General features: G+C 42.6%; 1 long non-coding RNA gene across 1 annotated transcript in view; it reads left to right on the top strand.

The window, feature by feature from the left end:
* Window positions 1-24102, top strand: part of LOC145531555 (uncharacterized) — a 38994-nt gene extending 14892 nt beyond the window's left edge. Inside the window, exons 2-6 of the long non-coding RNA XR_014072526.1 lie at window positions 10441-10580; window positions 18756-18893; window positions 19891-20044; window positions 21914-22009; window positions 24040-24102. This is a non-coding gene — a long non-coding RNA (uncharacterized LOC145531555). The remainder of the gene's footprint in view (window positions 1-10440; window positions 10581-18755; window positions 18894-19890; window positions 20045-21913; window positions 22010-24039) is intronic.
* Window positions 24103-25189: the final 1087 nt, after the last annotated feature.

The raw sequence follows: 25189 nt of genomic DNA, 5'->3' as shown, positions 1-25189 counted from the left end.
TGCTTCATCAGGTGCCAGTCCCTGGAGTGTCGACTATCCACGTGCAGCTACTTTTAGAGGAAGAATGGGGCTTGTCTGGTTTCCCTGGCATGCTGTGTTTTTGCACCTTCCAGCCACCTCCTCAAGTCATTACTTGTACACTTTTCTTGCTCTGTCTGCTCTACCAACAAGTCTCTCATTTCTTTTCTTTCATAAAATTTTTATTGGAGCACAGTTAATTTACAATGTTGTGTTAGTGTCAGGTGTACAGCACAGTGACTCAGTGATACATATACGTATATCTACTTTTCTCCCATATAGGTTATTATAGAGTATTGAGTAGAATTACCTGTTCTGTACACTAGGTCCTTGTTGATTATCTATTTTATATATGAAGTGAAGTGAAGCCTCTATATATAGAGAGAGAAGCTCAGTTGTGTCCAACCCTTTGTGACGCCAGGACTGTAGCCAGCAAGGCTCCTCTGTCCATGTATTTCTCTGGGCAAGAATACTGGAGTGGGTAGCCATTCCCTTCTCCAGGGAATTTTCCCAACACAGGGATTAAACCTGAGTCTTCTGCATTGCAAGCAGATTTTTACCATCTGAGCCACCGGGGAAGCCCCCATTTTGTATACAGTAGCGTGTATATGTCAACCCCAATCTCCCAATTTATCCCTCCCACTCCCTTACCCTCTGGTAACCATGAGTTTGTTTTCCACATCTGTGACTCTATTTCTGTTTTGTAAATAAGTTCATCTCTGAAGCCCCGGCCATACCTCTGATGGGAACTCCAGAAATAGGAGCCAAATGAATATTAAAAGCTCATGTTTCTGAAACAAGTCCTGTCCAGAGCTCTCCACCACCTTCTTTACATGAGGCCCACTGACTGGCTGGCCCCTGACCCACCCCCTGTGCCCACAGATGAATTTACAGCCCGTGGGTCAGAGTGCACAGCCAGAGGCATGGCTCAGTCACTCCCTGGTGTTGTTCCAGTCACGGTCACGTCAGGAGGCTGTGGTCATCCCTTCCGTGCGGCCCTTCTCCAACCAAAGTTAAAGGCTGCGGAGCTCAGAAACAGGGCATCTAAGAGCTGTGCTTTCTTCTTCCTTCTACTTCAAAAAACATGTCTAAAACACTTTCTGCAAGAAGCTGGGAGCGGGATGGGATGGCAGGAATTCTTAAGATCAACCTGATGAGGGAAGTGCAAAATTCAGGGATCAGGAGAAGAAGCCGGGTGACTCGAGTTCAGGGAGAGAAACACTACAGTTAGATGTCAAGGTGAGGGGCCCTCATGGGCCAGTGGCCTGGGACCCCTGTGCCCTTGGTGTCCTGGATTCCCCGGGAACTGGAGAGCCTGACAGGAAATTGCACTTCCCCGTGGGGACCTGGGTTCCTTGGGTGCAAGGTGTCTTCTTGCTCTGGGTCTGAGGCTTTATTTCAAAGGCAGCCCACATGCTGTTTCTCAGGCAGGGCCTCCCCCAAGGCTGAGAAATATAGTAATTTTTACAAATATGTCAGCCACTTCGATGGAATGTTAACAGCCTGTGAGGGAGGTTTAAATGAAGAGGGAAAGTCTGGTTGTTATTTTAGAGCTGTCTTCCTCCAGGCTCTGCTCCTCGCTGGTGGAGTTAGCCTCAACCCCCCTCCCCAGCCCGTTTCTCAGCAAGAATGTGTGGAGAGACATTCTTTTTCATGATTGGCCCCCTTGCTCATATACGTTCCGTATCAAGTGTAAGATTTTTGGACACATTTAAGAGAGGAATAAGACATCTGAATTACAAGCTTAGATGCTTTAGGTAAGATTCTTTATCCTTTTCAGCAGAGAAGAGGTTCTCCCGAATGTGTTATTTTAGGTGAAACCTTTTCTCAGGGGCAGAATCCTGGGTGGGGGTGGTACTGCCCTGGAGTTGGTCACCTAGGACAGAGGACCGGAGGGGTTGTCTAGGCTGGGCAGTGAGGACTGGCAGGTGAGAGACACGGGCTCAGGGCTCTCCCAGCTCTGGATCTTTCCTCTGAGCGTGTTCATGCTCATGACTTCAATCTCCTATTTCACATCTCATTAGGTTTACTGAGACATTCATGTCCACTTTCGCCAGTAGGCGAACATGACTGGGTATAGTTTAGACCTTGATTATTGAAAACATATTCATTTTTCAAATATCAAGGTTTTTATGCTTTTTAGGATCTGACTCATTAAGCTAGCACCAGCTGGACAGTCTTTCTGGATTGACTGACTGAAGAGTGACTGTAGGTACCAGAGTAGGATGAGTGGCAATGTGGGGACCACGTGGCCAGTTGGTATCGGGCGGGTATCAGCCTGAACAAATACAGCCAGATTTTCAACCTTAGTTGAATTTGCTCTGCGATGAGACAAGAGCTACTATGAGGCTGTAAAACAAATCAGACCCCAGGACTCAGGCTGGCTGGGAGGGATGGGGTGCAGCAATTCATCTGGGAGTGCAGGGAGGGACTTACACAGCAGGTAGAGCAGTCAGTAACCCTGGCAGGGGAGAGATGGGCTCCAGTGCAGTGACCAAGACCATCTGCTTCACAGGGATGGTCATATGTCTACATAATACGCTATAATAGTGGACAATTACACATAACTACTATATATTATATATAATATAAATTGTACAGTATATGTACATATATAGTACAATTTATATTATACACATGATAATTAAATTATATAGCATATATATATAATATACAATATTATAAATTATATAGCATGTTATATAATATAGTATTTGTATTATAATGATATAATCACAATATATATCAGAATATATATAATTATATATCAAATAATGTATCTACTATATAGAAACATGCAATAATATGTAATATACTTTATTCTAATATATAACATATCATATATATTATACAATACTTATATCTTTATTTTATAGACTATAATCTATATAGTGCATAAATATCTATATTATCTAGAGCACAGGAAACTCTACTCAATACTCTGTAATGATCTATATGGGAATAGAATCTAAAAAAGAGTTGATGTATGTCTATGTATAACTGATTAACTGTGCTATAGAGCAGAAAGTAACACAACATTGTAACTCCACTCCACTCCAATAAAAATTAAAGGAAAATAAAACTTAGAAAAAGCCCTCCCAATCCGCAAAGTCACTGCCCATGATGATCCCACAGTCTGACACAGACTGTCCTCTAAGAACACATAAACCTCTGTGACCACCCCACCCCTGTGGATACGTACAGTGTGTGTTGTTTTGAGGGAATCCTTTAATCCAAAGTGTTCTGCAGCTTGCTAGCTGGGTGCCATTGGACAAACTGCTTTGTCTTCACAGCTCACAAGGTGCTGCTTCTGATGGAACAATGTAACATCTATAATACGTGAACCGTGAACTTACAGATGTTCAAGTTGGATTTAGAAAAGGAAGAGGAACCAAAGATCAAATTGCCAACATTCGTTGGATTATCCAAAAAGCAAGAGAGTTCCAGAAAAACATCTACTTCTGCTTTATTGACTATGCCAAAGCCTTTGACTGCGTGGATCATGACAAATGGTGGAAAATTCTTCAAGAGATGGGAATACCAGACCACCTGACCCGTTTCCTGAGAAATCTGTATGCGGGTCAAGAAGCAATAGTTAGAACTGGACATGGAACAACAGACTGGTTCCAAATCGGGAAAGGAGTACATCAAGGCTATATATTGTCACCCTGCTTATTTAACTTCTATGCAGAGTACATCATGAGAAATGCCGGGTTGGATGAAGCAGAAGCTGGAATCAAGATTGTCAGGAGAAATATCAATAACCTCAGATATGCAGATGACACCACCGTTACGGCAGAAAGCAAAGAACTAAAAGCCTCTTGATGAAAGTGAAAGAGGATAGTGAAAAAGTTGGCTTAAAACTCAACATTCAGGAAACTAAGATCATGGCATCTGGCCCCATCACTTCATGGCAAATAGATGGGGAAACAGTGGAAACAGTGGCAGACTTTATTTTGGGGGGCTCCAAAATCACTGCCGATGGTGACTGCAGCCATGAAATTAAAAGACACTTGCTCCTTGGAAGAAAAGCTATGACCAACCTAGACAGCATATTAAAAAGTAGAGACATTACTTTGCCTACAAAGGTCCATCTAGTCAAAGCTATGGTTTTTCCAGTAGTCATGTATGGATGTGAGAATTGAACTATAAAGAAAGCTGAGCACCAAAGAATTGATGCTTTTGAACTGTTGTATTGGAGAATATTCTTGAGAGTCCCTTGGGCAGCAAGGAGACTAAACTGCAGCAACCGGTCCATGATAAAGGAAATCAGTCCTGAATATTCATTGGAAGGAATGATGCTGAAGCTGAAACTCCAACAGTTTGGCCACCTGATACGAAAAACTGACTCATTTGAAAAGCCCCTGATGCTGGGAAAAATTGAAGGCAGGAAGAGGAGGGGACGACAGAAGATGAGGTGGTTGGATGGCATCACTGATTCGATGGACATGAGTGTGAGCAAGCTCTGGGAGTTGGTGATGGACAGGGAAGCCTGGCATGCTGCATTCCATGGGGTCACAAAGAGTTGGACACAACTGAGTGACTGAACTGAAGTGAATGTCTATAATAGGACTTCTCTACTTTAATAATAAGTATTATATAATAAGTTTTTAATAAGTGTGAACTGTGCATTATCTATTCCACATTATCACAGTGTCCAGTGTCTCATACACTGCTTGCTGTGAAGGAGGTTTAGTGTCTATTAAGCTGGATGCTCAGGCATTGAGTGATGTGTCTCATAGACATGCATATAAGTAGAAAATGACTGGAAAACCTTCATTTATGTGGATATTGGGCTTCCCTCATAGCTCAGTTGGTAAAGAATCTGCCTGCAATGCAGGAGACCTGGGTTCGATTCCTGGGTCGGGAAGATCCCCTGGAGAAGGAAATGGCAACCCACTTCCAGTATTCTTGTCTGGAGAATCCCATGGACAGAGGACCCTGGTGGGCTACAGTCCATAGGGTTGCAAGAGTCTGACATGACTGAGCAACTAAACCATCATGACCATGTTGATACTGGAGATGTATATATACATATATATACATATATATATATATACATATATATATATACATACATATATATATATATATATATACACACACACACATATATACATATATACACACCCCTCCATATCCATTTCAACTTAGGGCTTATTACTGAAGAATTACATTTTTTCCTACAGAGAGAAGTACAATTTTCTCTTTGCTTTCTTTTTTCATGTTTTACTTAAAAAAAAATCCAACTGTATTGCAATGTATCACTCTGAAGATGCAAATTGTGCACAGTCAGCAAATAACTTCAGATAAATTCTTTTTCACTTTAAAATGAGCAGTTTAGTCAGCTCCAAACACAAGAAAAGCTGACCCATAATGGCTTGTCAGCCCCACAGACTGAGTCCCACTTCTACTGGTTTTCCATGTGAAAAACTAATGGGTTGACAGATATTTACTTCACAAATATTTAAGAAGATTCTGCATGTGCTTGGCCGGACGCATAATGTCTTTCAAGGTTTACTCATGTCTTATTTAGATGTCAGAGGAAAGGCTTTTCCCAGGAAAGTCCCCAATCCAACTCCTTCCACTGAGCCCTGCGGTCATCCCCTGTTAGAAACAGAAGCTTCAGGAGTGTGTAAGGGAGAAGGACTCCTCTGAAGGAGCACTTAAACAAGGTAAGCTCGTAGAAAAGGAAAACCTCCCCTGCATACTCTTAGACTAGCCACTGACCCATGGATCACACGGACACAAGACAGATGAACGGGAGAAAAGCATTCAAATTGTGTTGAATACTTTTATGTGCACAGGAAGTGTTCAGAAGAAAAATGAAGATCTGAAGAAGCTCTGTGTTTCCAAAGCTGATATGTCTGTTATATAAAGAATGAGGAACGGTGGGGAGGTGACAAGGAGAAGAGGCTTGGATTGGGGGCGATAAATTGTGGGACAGGGACTGGGAGATATGTGGGGGGAGTCTAATGAATGATTCGGTCTATTTTAGCAGGTGGCTTGTACAGGTTTGGTCCGACATCAGTAAGAACATTCTGATCTTCCTGGTCCAGGGAGGGCACCCTTCTCATGGGAATTTGATGACCTGCTTTTGGGTAGCAAATGGGAGGTCAGACAGCCCTTCCTGTGTCTGCTGGTTCTCAGACCTCCAGCTCAAAAATGATCAATATGCCAAAGTGGTGTGTGCGGCGGCGTTTTTGAAGCCCCTAAAGCATTAGAACCTCGTATGTCCATAATAACCGTAAAAGGACGCTCAGGAACGCAGAGCATCTCACATACCTCACTGAGGTTGATAACACCAGGGAGGGCCTCTCTTGTCCGTCAGCGTCTGTGCTGGTCTCTGACGGTTGAAAGCAGAGCACCGTGTCTGGCATGAGTAAGAAAGGCAAGAATGTTGTTGGAGAAATCTATGTCCCAGCACATCAGGCTCATGGGATTTATGGCCCCAGAACAGACTGACATCCAGATTCTTGTAGGGGAGCCTGCTGCCTGTTTCTGGCAAAGTCCAAGCTTAACTCTGCAGGCCTTGGCGTTTTAGATAACCAGCTACTTGTTTACAATTCTAACCCTATGTCTGTGCTCTGATTTGCTCCCCAAATATTTGGCCAGACAAAGAAATGTGGTGCGAGTTTGTATCTCAGCACCCTGGAAACCTTTATTTCAGTTGATTCCCACATTCTGCACATGCAGGAGTGCAATAAAGAGATTTCTTCTTCAAGGGAAAATTGAAAAGCTTAGAATTAATTTTTTATAACGTCCAGTTCACTTTACTCTGGTAAGAAGCCATATATTACTCAAAGCCATAAAGGTATTCTTTAGAGAGTCTGGTTACAAAATATTCCCTCTTTGTTGTCAAGCAAATTACATTATGTACGAGGATATTCCTTTTCAAAGTTTAACTCTAAGAACCGAGCTGTCTGATTATTGAGTTTATGTCAGTTCTTTGCTATGTGCTTCTAGTCCTAAATCATAATTGCCACCAGCAGGTAAAGGAGTTAACAAAAATAAGCAATAAACTTGGTAATTTAGTTTGGTTTTACTCATCTGTTGGAAATTAATAACACAGACTTCCTAATTTGAGGGAAAAATCTAATTTAATCCTAGTAGGCACTGGGGACAGCATTCTGAAATAGAGAGAAACAAGAATATTAGAATCATTGAAAGTAAATGATTCTTTGTTGTTGTTGTTCAGTAGTTAAGTTGTGTCTGGCTTTTTGCGGCTCCATGAACTGTAGCCCCCTAGTCTCCTCTGTCCATGGGATTTCCCAGGCAAGAATACTGGAGTGGGTTGCCATTTCCTTTTCCAGGGAATTTTTCTGACCCAGAAACCAAAGCAGCATCTCCTGCATTGACTGGTGGATTCTTTACCATTGAGCCACTTGAGAAACCTGCTTTAAAAAGGACACCATTTACACTGATTTCCAGTTTTGTATAAAAACAGACTTTCTTATGTCAATTGTTAATCTCATCAGAAAAATTTTAAAACATTCAGACAAATACTTCCCACGTTGACTTCTTACCTTGATGTTTTATTTAGTCTTGTATATTTTATCCCACATTAATTAAAGCATCCACAACTTATTATGTCAAATTTGAATATATCAGAAGTTGATATATAACTTCTTCGGCTTCCTCTCACTTCTTTATAAAGAGAAATACCTGCTTTTGGTAATCCACTTGTATGTTCAGGGTGAAATCACCATTTTGTCCCAGTCTTCTTTATCTCATTCCTGCCTTAGGGAGCATGCCCACCCCCCACCCAAAAAAAACCACGTGTAAAACAAATGCAAATCTTTATTTGTGATCATTTTTCTCCTCTTCTTTCCTCATCTTACGGATTCCTCTCTGATTTTTGCTTTTACACAATAGGGGTAGCACTTACAGACAAGATGCTGGATGGTTGGTTGTCACACTTGAAACAGGCAGGAGCTGGTCATTGCACGTTAAAGGGCAGGACGATGGCATGTAAACGGCGGGATTGCTTTTCAGTTCAGGAGTGTGACCAGGACAGAATGCCTCTCAATAGAGAAAATGTTATTCTTAGATTTCAGCTGAGAAGGAATGTTGAAATCTATTGTCAGGGAGGATTTTCTCATATGTGAAATGATTTTAGTACACACACATAAATACACACTCAAATACCCATCCTTTTGCCTTACTTCCAATATTTACACATTTTTCTTAACATGATTGTGAGTGTGGCTGCACTTATACATATTTGTTGGGTACCTCTCAGTGAGGGTATATTATGACCCTTTCCCCTATAAAACACTTCTGACGTTCTGTCTTTATTAGTTTTAGCGAATAGCAGTTTGTTGTTAACATTTCTAAAGTTACCCCTGGAACTGGTATGTTATTTTCAGAGACACATCCTCCATGTGGGTTTGGAAACATCTGTTCAGACCAGAACATATCAGTTAACGCTATGTTCTGCTCCTCTCCACAGGCATCCAAATGGTTACATCTATGGACTGTACACTGTAGAGTTTTACCACCTACTGTAATTTAATTCATTTTCTTTTGTATGCTTGCTGAAATTATTTAAGACAATAAGAACTCCAAATACACGCTAAGGTCCTAAAAGTTAAAATCTCGTAGTACATGTGCATATGTGTGTTTCTATTAAAATGCTGTATGTTTCTGTTAAAACATGTGTATGTGTGTGTTAGTCGCTCAGTTGTGTCCACACTTAGTGATTCCATGGATTGTAACTCACCATGCTCCTCTGTCCATGGGATTCTCCGGGCAAGAATATTGGAGTGGGTAGCCATTGCCTTCTCCAAGGGATCTTCCAGATCCAGGGATTGAAACGGTCCCCTGAATTGCAGGCAGATTCTTTACCCTCTGAGCCACAAGGAAAGCTCTAAAACATGTATGAACCATACTATTTAAAAAATATTAAAACATTTATTCTGAGGGAATTTTTTAAAAATCCAACAAAATAAACATCATCGGAGGTATAGCTTCAAGAAAGAGCATCACTGGAAATTATGATGCAATTATTAGTTAATTAAACCAAATAATACATGCTGCTGCTGCTGCTAAGTCGCTTCAGTCGTGTCCGACTCTGTGCGACCCCATAGACGGCAGCCCACCAGGCTCCCCCGTCCCTGGGATTCTCCAGGCAAGAACACTGGAGTGGGTTGCCATTTCCTTCTCCAATGCATGAAAGGGAAAAGTGAAAGTGAAGTCACTCAGTCATGTCTGACTCTTAGCGACCCCATGGACTGTAGCCTACCAGGCTCCTTCGTCCATGGGATTTTCCAGGCAAGAGTACTGGAGTGGGATGCCATTGCCTTCTCTGAAATAATACATACTTCACCATTGAAACATGAAAGGTATTTGTCATCGATAATTCTTTTGAGAAAAATGACAAAGATATTCAAATAAATTAAAAAATGTCAAATTTCAGATAACTTTGCTTTGGAATGGATGTTTTGTGATGCTTTGTAGATCAGTAATCTTCAAATGTTTTTCATTGTTATATTCTGTTATTTTGAAAACTGCAACCTCGTAATCCTTATTAAACCAACATATAAAAATTTTCCTCATGAGTTTAAATAACTGCAAGAGAAGTAAATTTCAGTAAGCTGTAACATGGACAGATAAAAATGAAATGATTAAGTTACTCTTCCATGTGGTCAGTGATTTGACACTGACCACTGTCCATTGGAGAAGGAAATGGCAATCTACTCCAGGATTCTTGCCTGGAGACTTCCATGGACAGAAGAGTCTGGTGGGCTATAGTCCATGGGGTTACAAAGAGTCGGACACAACTGTGCGACTAACACTAACACTATTTATTAAAAGAAAATACACAATTATCTAACTGTAGGAATTGGACATTATTCTTACAATATGGTTTGAGCAGTACCCTGGCAATGATTGTTTGGATTTCTCTGGGGTTTGCTAACCAACCCCATGATTCATCTTTGTTATTTCCCTCATGGTGATGAAACGCCCGCAAAATTCCTAAGAATTGAGTTTGCATCCCATACTGCTTCCAGAGGAAGAGAAAGAACGTCTCTCTGAGGGGTCCTAAACAGCACCAGAGAAACAGAAGTCACCCAGGGAATGGAATGCTGCCCAATCATCAAGGGTCTAGCTACACATACTACTCCTTGAGTGAGAAATACACATCCTGTTTATTCTGTCATGATTTAGGTGTTCTTAGGGGGTCAAACTCTGGGAGATAGTGGAGGATAAAGGAGCCTGGCAGGCTACATCCACAGGGTTGCAGAATTGGACAAAACTTAGTCACTGAACAGCAACAATGAAGGCAAAACATAACTCAAATCTTAATTGTAACCTAAAAATGCAGGAAATCGGATTATTATATCCTGTTTCATAAGGTGACAGCTTCAAGATGCTAATAACAGATTGCAAGGACAGATGTTAATATTTTTGTCTTTTTAGCTCACGTCCGCGATTCTGGAGTCTACCGCAGTGCCTGACATGCAGTGGATTCAGTCTGATGAGCTGCTGAAACAAGCAATGAAGAACATCAACCAAGTGATAAGGAACAGCTTCGAGTGAGGACAGGAGCAGCACCTCTGGTAGGAGTTGTTGACTGTTGACGGCCGTCAGCCAGATGAGAGCTGTGACCCAAGACACATCAAGTGTTAGTCGCTCCAGTCTTGTCATCCGTGTTGATTCTATTGACCCCACTTCCCAGCACTCACCTCCCACCTTCTCCCCCCCACAGCCCTCCCTGCATCTAATCTTCCTGGAGCCACGTGGATCGGCACTTCCTCTCCTGTAGTGGAAGGAAGTGACTGCATGTGTGGAGACACAGCCATCCAGTGCCAAGAAATTCTATTTCTGTTCCCCTCCATTCATTAGGAGGAAACACCAACAGCTGTAGCACCACGTCAGCACTTTCTAGACAACACAACTAGTTAGTGTCCGCTGATGAGGTCATGTTGATTTACTGCTGTTTCGTAAATAAATTATTGAGACATTTACACTCATAGAAATACATTGCTTGAGAGCATATTAGTGATCGAGAAAGATCTTGGATTCTTTGCACCATAAACAATATGTTTCTTTCTCATCTTAATTTTAAAATATGAAGCCTTTGGTTTTAAAGAAAATGAAGAAATAGGGAAAGTTTAAAACATGCTCAAAGGAAAAGCAACGCACTGTCCAGATGAACAGGGAAAAAGAGACAAAAAGTGAAATTTCCATCTTTTGATTATCGCTATGGAACACTGATTGTGAACAAGGACACATTTGATTTCAGAACTGAAACTCATCCTGGTGTGAGGATGTGACAGTTAAATTCTATTTTTAAGAATGAAAAACTAGCAAATCTGTTCCCAAGGTTTTTGTCTCAGGGACAGAAATTTCTGTTATTCTACAAATCAAGTTCAGTCTTTCCTTTTGTGTCTGAATTCCGATCAACCAGTTTGATCCTGTTTTCCCCACATCACAGCATCTATAATTAGGCATTTGCTTGGAGGAACCACCTCTCCCAGGCAGGGTATGTGGTCCTGCAGAGGGTTTGCTCTCCCGCTCTTCCGCTAGGGCCTTCGTCTTGGCTGGATCTCCCCATACCTGCAGCCATTGCACATCCCAGCAGGAAGGTAGAGGAAGCTGGACTCGGATGACTTGGTGGGTCTGGTGTCTATAGCTCAACCAGGGCCCTGTGACACCACCTGACACTTATCAGGCCTGGGATGATGGAAAAGCTCTAGTTGGCAGGGGGAGCGAGGTTGGGCTGGGCATACACTCACATCAGGTGTGTTGAGCCACCATAACCAACACCACCAGTGGGGCGGCTTCAACAACAGGAATTTATTTCTCATAGTCCTGGAAGCTGGGAATGCAAGAACAAGGTGAGGACAGGCTGTTTTCTCTGAGGCCTCTCTCCTGGGCGTGTCGACAACTTCTCCCTGTGTCCTCATGTGACCATTCCTCTGTGTCCTGAATCCTTCTTCTTCTAAGGACACTAGTCAGATATGACCAGGGCCACCTTGATGACCTCACTCTTATTTAATTACCTCTTTACAGACACTGGGGGGGGGGGGAGATGAGTTTATAGAGTGTTTTTTTTTTTTTAATTTATTTTATTTTTTTTTATTTTTATTATTATTTTTTTTATAAATTTATTTATTTTAGTTGGGGACTAATTACTTTACAATATTGTAATAGTTTTTGCCATACATTGACATGAATCAGCCATGGGTTTACATGTGTTCCCCTTCCTGGACCCCCCACCCACCTCCCTCCCCATCCCATCCCTCTGGGTCATCCCATTGCCCCGGCCCTGAGCCCTTGTCTCATGCATCGAACATGGAATGGTGTTCTGTTTCACATATGATAATATACATGTTTCAATGCTATTCTCCCAGAACGTCCCACCCTCACCTTCTCCCTCAGAGTCCATAAAATTGTTCCATGCATCTGTGTCTCTTATTCTGTCTTGCATATAGGGTTATCGTTACCATCTTTCAAATTCCATATATATGCATTAGTATACTGTATTGTTGTTTTTCTTTCTGGCTTACTTCACTCTGTATAATGGGCTCCAGTTTCATCCATCTCAGTAGAACCGATTCAAATGTATTTTTTTTTAATGGCTGAGTAATATTCCATTGTGTATATGTACCACAGCTTCCTTATCTATTCGTCTGCTGATGGACATCTAGGTTGCTTCCATGTCCTGGCTATTGTTGAGATATAGTTTATGTACAATATTATGTAAGTTTAAGGTGTACAACATAGTGATTCACAATTTTTAAAGATCATACTTTTCATAGTAATTATAAAATACCAGGTGTACTGTACAACATATCCTATTGTTTATCTATTTTATACACAGTAGTTTGTATCTCATAATCCCCTACCCCCATCTTGCCCCTACCATCTTCCCTCTCCCCACTGGTAACCACTAGTGTGTTCTCCATATCTGTGAGTCTGTTTCTTTTTTTTATTACATTGACTAGTTTGTTTTATTTGTTTAGATCCCACATTATAAGTGAGAAGTACAGGATTTTTCTCTCTCTGATTTATTTCACTAAGCAAAATAATAAGTCCATCTATATTATTGCAAATGGCAATATTTCATTCTTTCCTATGGCTGAGCAGTTATATATATATATATATATATATATATATATATATATATATATATATACATACATACATACATAATACATATGGGGCTTCTCTTGTGGCTCAGCTGGTAAAGAATCTGCCTGCAATGCGGGAGACCTGGGTTCCATCCCTGGGTTGGAAAGATCCCCTGGAGAAGGGAAAGGCTACCCACTTCAGTACTCTGGCCCGGAGAATTCCATGGGCTGTATAGTCCATGGGGGCGCAAAGAGTTGGACATGACTGAGCGACTTTCACTTTCGGTGGTTATATATATATATATATATATATGTATATATCAGTATATATATATATATATGATGGATGGAGACGATGTGACCATATAGATACATAGTTGTTTAGTTACTAAGTTGTGTCTGACTCTTTGCAACCCCATGGACTATAGCCCACTATGCGCCTCTGTCCCTGGGATTTCTCAGGCAAAAAGACTGGAGTGGGTTACCGTTTCCTTCTCCAGGGGATATTCTGGACTTAGGAATTGAACCCACATCTCCTGCGTCTCCTGCCTTGGCAGGCAATAGAAAACATTCATCAGCTGATGGACACTTCTTTTGCTACCATATCTGGGCTGTTGTTAACACTGCTGCTATGAACACTGAGGTGCGTGCAAACACAATCACTTTCTGAGGCACAGAAGTGAGGATGTCAATGTGAGTTCAGCCCATGACACCAAGAGTCTTTTAAACCAGGGTTCCTTGAAAGACGCCCTCTTGCCCGGGCCCCCTGTCTGTGGTCCCTGTATCCTCAGTAGATTCTACCTAAGCTACACTCCCCAGCAGCCCCTCCCACTTGACAGGAGAGGACCGTTGGGCTCGGGGAGGCCACGAGAAGCTGTGTTCTCTGAAGGTCAGCATGGGGAGGGCGTGGGGACCCAGAGGAGGAGCAGACGGAATGCAGAAGGAAATAGGCTGGCTTCTGATGCTGCCTGGGGATGGGGCAGCCCAGCAAAGCCCCACAAAAGATTGTAGGATATTTAAGCTTTCAAACTGGTAACTAAATTCTAAATACCATCGTTTCCCTACACATGGCAACTATCCTTTGCTTTTTAAAAAATGCCCTTTTAGAAAGTAGCGATTCATTTAAATTTGAACTCATGTGACAGGTTTCAAATACAGATTTTCAAAACAATATAGACATTTTGACTTAGAAAACGGACCATTTCTTTCACTGATATTTAAGTCTGTGTAACGAGACTTTCCAAATAAACTGGCTCAGAAAATGACAGTTTCATCCGAATTTCCTTCCTAAAGATTTTCATACTACATTTTAGAGGATTTTTTTTTTTTTACTGGTTTTAAAAGAAACAGGCAAAACCCAACACAACATTGTAAAGCAATTTTCTTCTAATTAAAAACAAATACATTAAAATATAGTCTATAAGATAATTGGGCTCAGGGAAAGAAAAAAATTTAAAAAAGAAATAAATCAGCATAAGCATTACATAAGAGTTCACCAAATGGAGAACTTATAGGGAGAGCCTACAGATAAAAAAACCTCCCTTCATTTTCTTCTAATTAAAAATAAATACATTAAAATATAGTCTATAAGATGATTGGGCTCAGGGAAAGAAAAAAATTTAAAAAAGAAATAAATCAGCATAAACATTACATAAGAGTTCACCAAATGGAGAACTTATAGGGAGAGCCTACAGATAAAAAAGCTCCAACATTTGTTTGCCAAACAAGAATACCAGAAAACCAGAATTACAAGTATAACTGCTTTCCTTTTTTTTTTGTCTAGGTCTCTACCTTTGATTTCATGCCTCCTTCTCAGTTATGGGAGGTGCAGCTGGATAATTTATTTTTGGTGTCATGTACTGTATTAAGTCTCTTCATTGCTTATAAGGCCTTATGACAATATTACAACGTTTGGTTTTGGGGCATAACACATGTTCCCAGGATTCAGAGGTTGGAAGTGGAATTCAGCAGTGATGTGTCCTTACTAGAAACTCTGCAGTCCCAGGCATGACTTAGCCAGGTGAACACACTGAAGGCCCCAACTTTGCCAAATCTAAACGGCCTGTGTCAGCCAAAATCCATTTATCATTGCTTTCATTAGAATGGTATTTTAGATACGTGAGTGATCAAGGTTGTTAGTGCTATCCTGCACTGTGAAAAATAGTAAAGAAAAAAGTTGTTTTCAGTAGTTGGAAGGATATTTTGAAAGGAAATCTTTAAATGTGCTTCATTATAAAGGATATTTTGGATACTGTGCTCCACGAGAAGAATACCAGGTCTGCTTTGTTAAGGGTTGTAACCTAACCCATGGGAGACCGGCTGACCTGCAGTTGGACCTGCTCACCAAGGGTGCTGAGGGCGTCCTGACAGGGAGCCGGGTGCTGTGTCCACACCCAAGCCATCAGTCATTCCAGCCTGATGAGGGGCTCGGGCTCCTCAGCTCTGGGATCAAGCCTTCAGAGAAGGTGCGAAGTTATTCCTGTGAGATTTGTAGAGCAGCTGAGGCTCAGATAATGATAAGGAAGTATATTTCATTTAACAGTGGAATGGCAGTGTTGTGGGTGAGGAGCCCCCCGTAAAGGAACCGTGTTGGTCCTTTAGGAAGTCTGTGCAGGGTCTCCTTCAAAACCACTGCTTCCTTTAGTCTCAAGTGCAGCTCCCAAAGCTGACTCAAAGTCATTGGTTTTTCTGGAAAACAGGGAGAAGCACATATTCCAAGCCCCAAAGATACCTTCATTATTCCTCAGATCACCAAGTCCTGTTATTTCTCCTATTTTTTCTAGGTGTGTCTTTTTAGGAGAGGTTGCGACTGTCACCCCAGAATCACTGCAACAGCCTCACAGATGAATGGCCAGACGATTCTCCCCATTCCCCCCATTCTGTGTACTACAGCCAGATTAACCTTCCTCAAAGGTTACTTTCATCTGTCTCTTTGCTCATTCATTTTCCATCACCACATGTATCGAAAGGCACCAGGCACCCCCTCAATGCCTCTTGAGGTCCTCCAGGGACCGACCCTGATGCTCACCTGTCATGGTCCAGGGCCAGCTCACGGTCTGTCTCCTCTTATCATGGGAGGGTTCTAACAAGTGGGAACACCTCCCCAGGAAGTTCTCCCTGATTGTGCCAGCTCTCAGGGATGGTCTTCATTCAGAAACCCACCATCATGCAGTCCCTGATTGTCCTGCCTTCTCCAGTCGTTCCACGGTGGTTGATCCCACTGCCTTCCTTGAATGATAAACTCTTGGAAGACAAGGACCACTGCATTTAGCTACTTCATCATCAGTGATAGGAATGGAAAACAAATCAGCAAACCATATGAAGCCAACAAAAAAGAGGCATTCCCAAAGCATTTGGTGTGACACTTAGAAATGATATCTAGCCATTCTTTGCTTGATTGTCTCAGTAACCTGAAACATTCCAAATTCAATAACTGGGAAAAAAAAAAAAAAAGAAACGTCCATTTTACAGCCTTGTTTAAGATTTTCGTGGCTGTGGTGGTAACAGGGTATGACGCTATGCTTTCCTGATAGCTCAGGTGGTAAAGAATCCGCCTGCAATGCAGGAGACCCTGGTTTGATTCCTGGGTCAGGAAGATCTGCTGGAGAAGGGATAGGCTACCCACTCCAGTATTTTGGCCTGGAGAATTCCTTGGACTGTATAGTCTATGGGGTCGCAAAGAGTAGGACACAACTGAGTGACTTTCACTTTCACTTTCAGCAGGTGTTTAGAGACAGAGATAAGCCACTACTTAGGCTGAAAGACAAGCTTTATCCCATCACATGGCTTATTAAACATCTGTCAGTCAACAGTAGGGACGGCTCATGGTTTGTCATTCACAGCAAAGAGGAAGACACATTCTCTCTTATTTTCAGATGCCAGGATCTAATGATTAGAACAATGGCATTTAACTCGACAGAAATCTTATTTTATTTTCTAGTGATTAGGAACATTTGACCTGGTATTAACAGAGTGACATTTATAAAGTCCTGTTTTCACGGGTTGGAGCATCTTTGATGGGCCGAGTAAGTCCTGGGTGCTCATTTTGGCCTCATCTATCTGTCTGCTCTTTTTAAAGGTTTTGCAGAAAAGCATGAGGGGCTTTAGAAATGAACTGCCCATGCGTTCAAGCTGGAAAGTGCACACTTGGGGTTTTCTGGGTGGTTAGGAGCCAGACAGGCAGAGAGAGGGGCTGGAAGGGGAAGCCTGTAGACAAAGGAGGATGGGCAAGTGTCCTCAGGGGTCTTTGGCAGGATGGGAGGGTTTCAGGCACTAGAGGGGACTTCCCTGCATAGTTGGCAGAGCTGGTTGGAGAGTCTGGCAAATGATGACAGCAGCTCACGAGGTCAGCAGTTTAGTTCTGCCGCTCCATCCATACTAATCCTTCATTTAGTGGCAAGGACTTTGTTTTGGGCCTGACTCTGTGATGGCGCAAATCCATTACCCTGGTCCTGATCCCCAGAGGCTACACATGTGTGGTTCCTCAGTGGCCCAGCAAAGGCAAGCAAGTTCTGGGTTCCTGTATCTTTGGGAAGGCAAAAGAGTTTGTTGTCAGTCTTGTGTGAGCTAGATTTGTATCCGTTCCTTGTTTCTCTTTAAAAAAAAAAGAAAAATTTTTTTCAATTGGAGGATAATTGCTTTACAGAATTTTGTTGTTTTCTGTCAAACATCAACATGAATGAGCCATAGGTGTGTATATGTCCCCTCTGCTTCTCTTTAACAGGATGTGTAACATGGGAGGCAGTGCATCACAGGGTGATTTGGGCCTCATCACCAACAAACACTTGTAAAATCACAAAGTGTAGCACTGTGGAAAGTTAAGGCAGACGGCCTTGTGACGTAATCCACAACCACACACCTTATTTGGTGAAGAGCCTTGCAGGGGAACGTTATCATTCAAGTAACACTTTGCCTTTGAACAGTCTGACTATGCTCCAAGTCTTCGCACAGTCCCATCTGGTAATGGGCATCCTTTTAAAAATTTTACTTATTTATTTAAGGCTGTGCTGGGTCTTCATTGCTGCAAGCAGGGGCTACTCTCTAGTTGCAGTGCACAGGCTTCTCACCGTACTGGCTTCTCTTGTTGTGGTGCACATGCTCTCAGGCGCACGGGCTTCAGTAGTTGAGGCTCCCAGGCTCTAGAGCAGGGGCTCAGTAGTTCTGGCCCAAGGACTTAGTTGCTCCATAGCATGTGGGATATTCCCGGACCCATGTCTGATGCATTGGCAGACAGACTCTTTACCACTGAACTACTAGGAAAGCCCCATGGTCATCATTTAAAGGCAGCCTCTAATTATTACTCCCATGTTGCAGATGGGAAGGCTGAGGTTGGGAGCTGTTTATGAACATACAACGGTTAGCACTTCCTGAGCAGTCACTATGTTCCAGGCTTTGTTCTGCTCACTCATGAGTATCAACTAATTTCATCCTCAGTCAAACCTGGGAAGTAGGGACTAGTATTATTTCCATTCTACAGATGAAGCAGTGAAGCACAGAGAAGTTAACCAAGTTGTCCAAGGTCACACAGCTAACGACTGGAACCTGGTTATTCTTCAGCTCCTCTGATCCTAACTGTCTGCTGAGCTGTGTTTGTTATTACATGCTACTACCTGAGGCTGAATTGCATTTGTATGTTTACACATATGCATGTCTTTACAGAGTTTGGGCTGCTTCTTGACTGAAATTGTTTATTTCATTCACATCTTTAAAAATCCTGGTGCCCACACAGCTCCGTGTCCTGGCGTGGAGCTGATGTTCAGAACATGTTTGCTCGAGAATTCTCAAGGCTTCTGGATGGTGAGTACTCATGCTCCCATTTGAAATCAGAATTTTGACTCTTCTTTGAAATGTGGTTTAACAGTTTACTTTTTGTCAAAATTAGATCAACTTGCTTTCCAAATGATACATTCCTTGTCGTCCCAGTTCCAACTGGGAGTATGCATTAGACTGCTAGAATGTTCAGGAATAGCCAAGACAAGGAAGCAACCTAAGTGTCCATCAACTGATGAATGTATAAAAAAGATGTGGTATATATACACAGTGGAATATTGCTCAGTTGTAAAAAAAAGAATGAAATAATGCCATTTGCATCAATGTGGATGGACTTACAGGGCATTAAGCTAAGTGAACCAGGTCAGAAAGAGAAAGACAAAAGACTGTATGATATCACTTATATGTGCAATCTAAAAAGATACAATTAACAAAACAGTAGCAGACTCATAGAGAACATACTAGTGGTTACCAGGGTAATATAGGGGTAAGAGAGTAAGAGGTACAAAATATTATGTATAGAATAAATAAGGACGTATTGTACAGCACAGTGTATTTAGCCAGTGTTTGATAATTTCTATAAATGGAATATGATCTTCAAAAATTGTGAATCGCTGTTTTATATAGCTGAAACTTACATAATATTCTATATCAACTATACTTCGATTAAAAAAGAAAAGAGAGAGTACTCTGACCACAGGCATTCTCCGTGCTCCAAAGCCCTTCATTCTTGGGGCCACCTGTGGAATGACTGAATCCTCTCCCCTACTCATCCCCCCAACTCCCAGCTCACATTCTGCAGCTTCTAAGCCCCAGAGAAGCTGAGGTTCCTAGGCTCCCTTAGGAATCCCTGAAAGCTTTAAAAGGTTTCTAAACGTGTTAAAATGTTTTTATTGCGTAACCTATTTAAAAATTGATTGGTGAGAGCAGAAGTCAACGAAAAGTCTTCAAAAAGCAAAGAAGTCAACAAAAAGCAAACCGGAATTTGCTTCACTTTGCATTTCCACTTCTCCCCCCGCCCCAGGTCTTTCCCTTCCCTGATGTTTCCAGTGTTCACAACAACGTTAACATCACCAGCATATAAACAGCTCTTTCCTGTCCCAAGAACCAGAGAAGCGGTCCAGGAAAAATGGATGGAGGCTATAAATAGGACAATTTCAGAGCATGAATTCTACAAGGCCAGTAATCATGTGAAATTTTCTTTCAATGACACTGGGTATGTTTCCCCAGCTTGGTTTTTCTTTCTTTCCCAGCAAATTGCTCCAATGTCAACATGCTCTCATCCACAGAGTCTATGGCACAGCATTTCCACCCTCTTGAGACTTCCTTTCAATTATCCAGAGATCCCGGGGCTTACGTGGTCCCAACGGCCGCCATCCTACTCCAAACATCAGGCAAAGAGAGGGAGAGCAGGGATGTAGGAGTCAGGCTCGCACTCTGTAGATGGATGTGTACGTTGGGGGAAATGCCTCTCCTGGTCTGGGTACCGGACCACTGCCCTCAGGTCTGTAACCTTCGTGGTTCACAGTCATTGCTTGACACTAAAGGGGCTCCCTGGTAGGCTGTTCCAGCTTCGCCTACACCCTCCGTGGACATGAGCCCTTCCAGTGTTGTAAACCCCTTCACCCCCAAGGCGTCTTCCACCATGAGTACGTTGTCTTCCCTTAGAACCATGGGTCGGAAGAGCCTTCTCAGGGCTTGTCTCTTGAGGACATGCCAGATGCTCTGGGTCACCTACAGGGCCCCGGCCTTCCCTTGTGTCCAGGGAACGTGCAGTCCTCTCAATGTGTCACAGTGGTTTGCTGTCTCCCACTTTCTACAGCAACCTGGTGACTTAACTTCATGAATGTCACCTCACCACATCTTTTTATACTAGCAATCAAAACTAAATGCATTATCACAATGAAAAGATAATTTTGGGCTAAAAAATTAGCAAAGGTTGAAAAGCTGTGTGAAAGTAGATGCCGTCATGTGTTGCTTGTGGGGGTGTACATTGTCACGATAGTTTTGGGGGCAACTTGTCAGCCTGGACACAAAATCTCAGCAATGTGGACCCTTTGAGTGTTCAGTTCCACTTTCTGAAATTCATCCAATAAGAGGTCACTTTCACAAAAACTGAAAAGTAAGCATCATCACTACAGAAAAGGCAAAAAGGAAGTAAGAACCATGAAGGTCTGTCGGTGGGATATTGGTCAGGTAAGTCCTGTTTTTGGTACACTGTGGACTACCAGGCGCCCATGAATGACGAGCTGATCCAGGTCAGTGTTTACATTTAGCAATATCCCGAGCATAGCACTGCTTGGCGGAAGGAGGTGATGAATCTCAGGGAGTCTGTCCTATTTCTGCAGAAAAACCACACACAGAGATGGGACCAGAGAGAGAGGTGTGGGGATGGCAAGAAACCAGTATGCAGTTAGACAGGAACTCCTCTCCACTGTGGAATTACTGGTGGTTTCATGTGTTTATGGCATTTTAAAAACTGACTTCACATTTTTTAACAAAGATTACTTCTAATTTTTCATTGCCACTTGTGTGGTTGTGGTTCCTTATTGCCTGCCCCAGAGAAAATTTTATGGACTCTTCCAATCGAATTTTCACAAAACTTCCTGAGGTGGGCATCACTGCGATCCCACCTATAAATAAAGCAAAGTGAATTGGAGCAATTTTCCAAGTTCATAAAACTAGTGACCTCTACAGCTAGGATTTGACATGGCCCTCTTGTCTACCCACAAATTATCCTTCATAATAAAAAAGTGGGATAATAACTATACATGTATGTATGCATGTATATATTTAGAAAGAAGAAGTTATTCTCTAATCTTCATGAGTATTGGACAGTATTTAACCTCTTTATTCATAACATTTTGAAAACAAACACATGCAGAGTGAAGCAAGGGGTTTCTGAGTTGTTTTCTTTTTTGTTTTCCCTTCCTAGTGGCAGTCAAACCTGTCAGAGTTAATTCTCTGGTTATTAAAGATACAATCAAACTGAACAGTCTTCCCTTACAAGGAGTAAGCAACTCATTTCTCTGTTTTCTTGCTCACAGAAACTGTCTTTCCAAATATACCGATGAACGTATTAAAAAGAAGACTTGCTACCCTTATGCCTGAGTGGGTATAGGCTGTCTGTATTGGGAAGGCAGGCGAGGCTGGGATGAAGGCCCTGTGGTCCCTGGGTCCCCCAGGTCCTGCCCAGAGGGAAGCATGAATTCGCTCTTCTGCAGAGCGTTTATGGTGAGAACCAGATGTTTAGTGCCTCTCCAAGGACCCAGAAAACATTGGCAGATGTAGGGGGGAAAAAAAAGTGCTTCCTGCTATTCATGGGCTTTCTCACTTCTTGAAAGAAATACTCCACGTGCATGTGCACACACCAACACACAGATGTGCACAAATATGATCTCATCTTCCTCCCATGGATCAGAAGGGCCACAGCCCTCCCATGCCCATTTACAATCAGGCCGGAAATGCAAGACACATGGTTTCCTAACAATGGAGCTGGGACTAAAAATGAGGTTCACCTCCTGCTGGCTCATCACAGGGAACCTTTCATGTGAAGGGCACGAGATGACCCCCAAACACAGCATTAAAACAGGGGCTGGACATGCTCAGGGGTGGGAGCTGTCCTGAAACCATGGAGAGGATTGCACAGGGACCGACTAGCTGGGGAGTCTGTGCAGAGTGCCCCCAGCAGTGATCAACAGAGCACCAGAGGAAAAGGCTACCTGGAGACCCCATCAGCTGCCCCTTCTCATCCTCAGATGGTCATGACATGACTGGGGACCTTGCCCAGAGATTGGTCATTTGAAAACTTGGTGTGTCCTGTGTGAAAGAGCCTCAGACATGTATGTGCTTCACTCTTAGTTGTAAGATTTGAATCACCAGCTGCTGCTGCTGCTCAGTTGCTTCAGTCGTGTCCGACTCTGTGGAACCCCATAGATGGCAGCCCACCAGGCTCTGCCATCCTTGGGATTCTCCAGGCAAGAACACTAGAGTGGGTTGCCATTGCCTTCTCCAATGCATGAAAGTGAAGTCGCTCAGTCGTGTCCGACTCTTGGCGACCCCATGGACTGCAGCCCACCAGGCTCCTCCGTCCATGGGATTTTCCAGGCAAGAGTACTGGAGTGGGATGCCATTGCCTTCTCCGCGAATCACCAGAAACTATAGCAAATTTAGCTCATCTAACTTACATCTATGGAATTATATATGTATAAATAAATAGGTAAATATTTACATATGTATTTGATATGATTTCTAGCTAAGCTTGGGGCTTCCCCTGCGGCTCAGCAGTAAAGAATCTGCCTGCAATGCAGGAGATGCAAGAGACCCTGGTTTGATCCCTGAGTCGGGAATATCCCCTGGAGGAGGGCATGGCAACCCACTCCAGTATTCTTGCCTGGAGAATCCCATGGACAGAGGAGCCTAGTGGACTACAGTCCATGGGGTTGCAAATAGACATGACTGAAGCAACTGGGCATGCACAAACAGCTAAGCTTAGGTGCACCAAATAATGAACTATTGAGAGGAAACATTGTCAGAGCTACAGGGAGAAAGTGACAGCTTTCAACATTCTATTAGCAGGGACTTCTTTGGTAGCACAGTGGTAAAAGAATCCATCTGCCAGTGTAGGAGACGGGGGTTGGATCCCTGGGTTGGGAAGATCCCCTGGAGGAGGAAATGGCAACCCACTCCAGTATTCTTGCCTGGGAAATCCCATGGGCAAAGGAGCCTGATGGGCTACAGTCCCTGGGTCAGAAATAATCAGATACCACTGAGTGACTGAGCACTCATGCATTATTGTAGAGCTGGGCTCAACTTTCTAGCTATGTGATATTTGGCTGTTACTTAAGCTGCTGATGATTCTTAATGGTAAAATGATTCAATAAAATAATATGAGCTTCCTAATGTGATACTAAATAAGCAGTGTAGATAATGTACTTAGCAAAGTGTCTAGTGGGAAGGAAATGTGCCATAAAATTAAATAATATTGTTGTTATTATTACAGTGTTCTTGAGGAAGGTGGCAACATGATAAAGCAATATTAGAGACAAACGATTCTAATTGCATTGTGTAGTAACTGACAGGAGATAGAAAACTCTGGAGGAAGGGTTTTTGTGGAGCTGGGGGGTATCTGGAAGCTATTTTCAAAAAGGAAATAATAACCTTTTCATTTCAGGTTGCTGCCATGACTACAAAGATAAATAAATAAAGAAGGCAATGATGAAAAACAAACAAAAAAGCTGTGTGATGGTGGAGATTATTGATCTGTTTGCCTTGGAGGCTAAACATATTGCCAGAAAATATAGGTGTTCAGAGGAGAGTAAAAATCCTCCAAATTCTTTGAATTTTGTCTTTAAATGTTTGAGTACTGAGAAACAGAGTGTTTCCTGCCATCTCAGTGAACAAGGATGTCACCGGCCTCAGAGATTCCAGCCCTCCAGGGCACCCAGGAAGGAGACCTGAGTCACCTGGCAGCCATCAGCCTGTATGTAGCCATTCCCAACAGGGGAGCCCTGAGGAGCTCAGGGTGTGAAAAGCACAGGATACTGGCCCTAGATACAGGAGTGATTTCAGTGAACCCAGACTCTTGCATCTTCCCATAAATAGAAAAGCGCTAAATACCTTAACCTGAGTTGTCTGTGTGTGCTCAGTTATAGCCGACTCATTTGTGGACTGTAGCCTGCCAGGCTCCTCTGTCCTTGGGATTTTCCAGGCAGGAATACTGGAGTGGATTGCTATTTCCATCCCTAGGAAATTGAGATATCTGGTTTTCTTTAATTCACAAAAATACTTTTCATGTTCAGACTAGCTACCTTTTGTTGCAAACTTCTATATAACCTGACTCCCTCACCCTGTCCCCCCAGCCCCACCCCCACCACCCCCGCCACTGCCAACTTCTACCTCCTCAGAGCAGTTTCCTCAGGATCATTTGAGATGCTGTCTTGTGGGCTTGAAGTTTTAAAAATTCCCACCAAATAAAATGTAACTCTCAACTTTTAGGGTATGACTATTTTTTATGTTGACAGTACTTATTTCTCTGAAATCCTACTTTTCTTTTCCTGCCCAAGGAATATATTGGTAGGCAGCCTTCCATCCCCCAATCCCCATCCCCCCCATCACGCTTGATCCTGACTCATTACCCTGAAGTTTTTGAGGTTGAGGTGGAGATGTACTGAAAAGATGTGAAAACTGGAAGCATGGCATAGTGTCAGCTAAAATAAAACTCACCCTCCCCTCCCGCATTGCCTATGGGATCCAAAATGTGTTCCCTGATTTAGTGTGGCAGCATTTACTCTGGTCACTGGCTTCTAAATAATCGTGGAAAT

This window comes from Giraffa tippelskirchi, chromosome 13 (genome assembly GCF_054371585.1).
Source record: "Giraffa tippelskirchi isolate mGirTip1 chromosome 13, T2T-mGirTip1v1.2.pri, whole genome shotgun sequence".
Classification (NCBI taxonomy): Eukaryota; Metazoa; Chordata; class Mammalia; order Artiodactyla; family Giraffidae; genus Giraffa; species Giraffa tippelskirchi.
The sequence above is the reverse complement of the archived record's forward strand: the minus strand, read 5'-3'. Positions and strand labels throughout refer to the sequence as shown.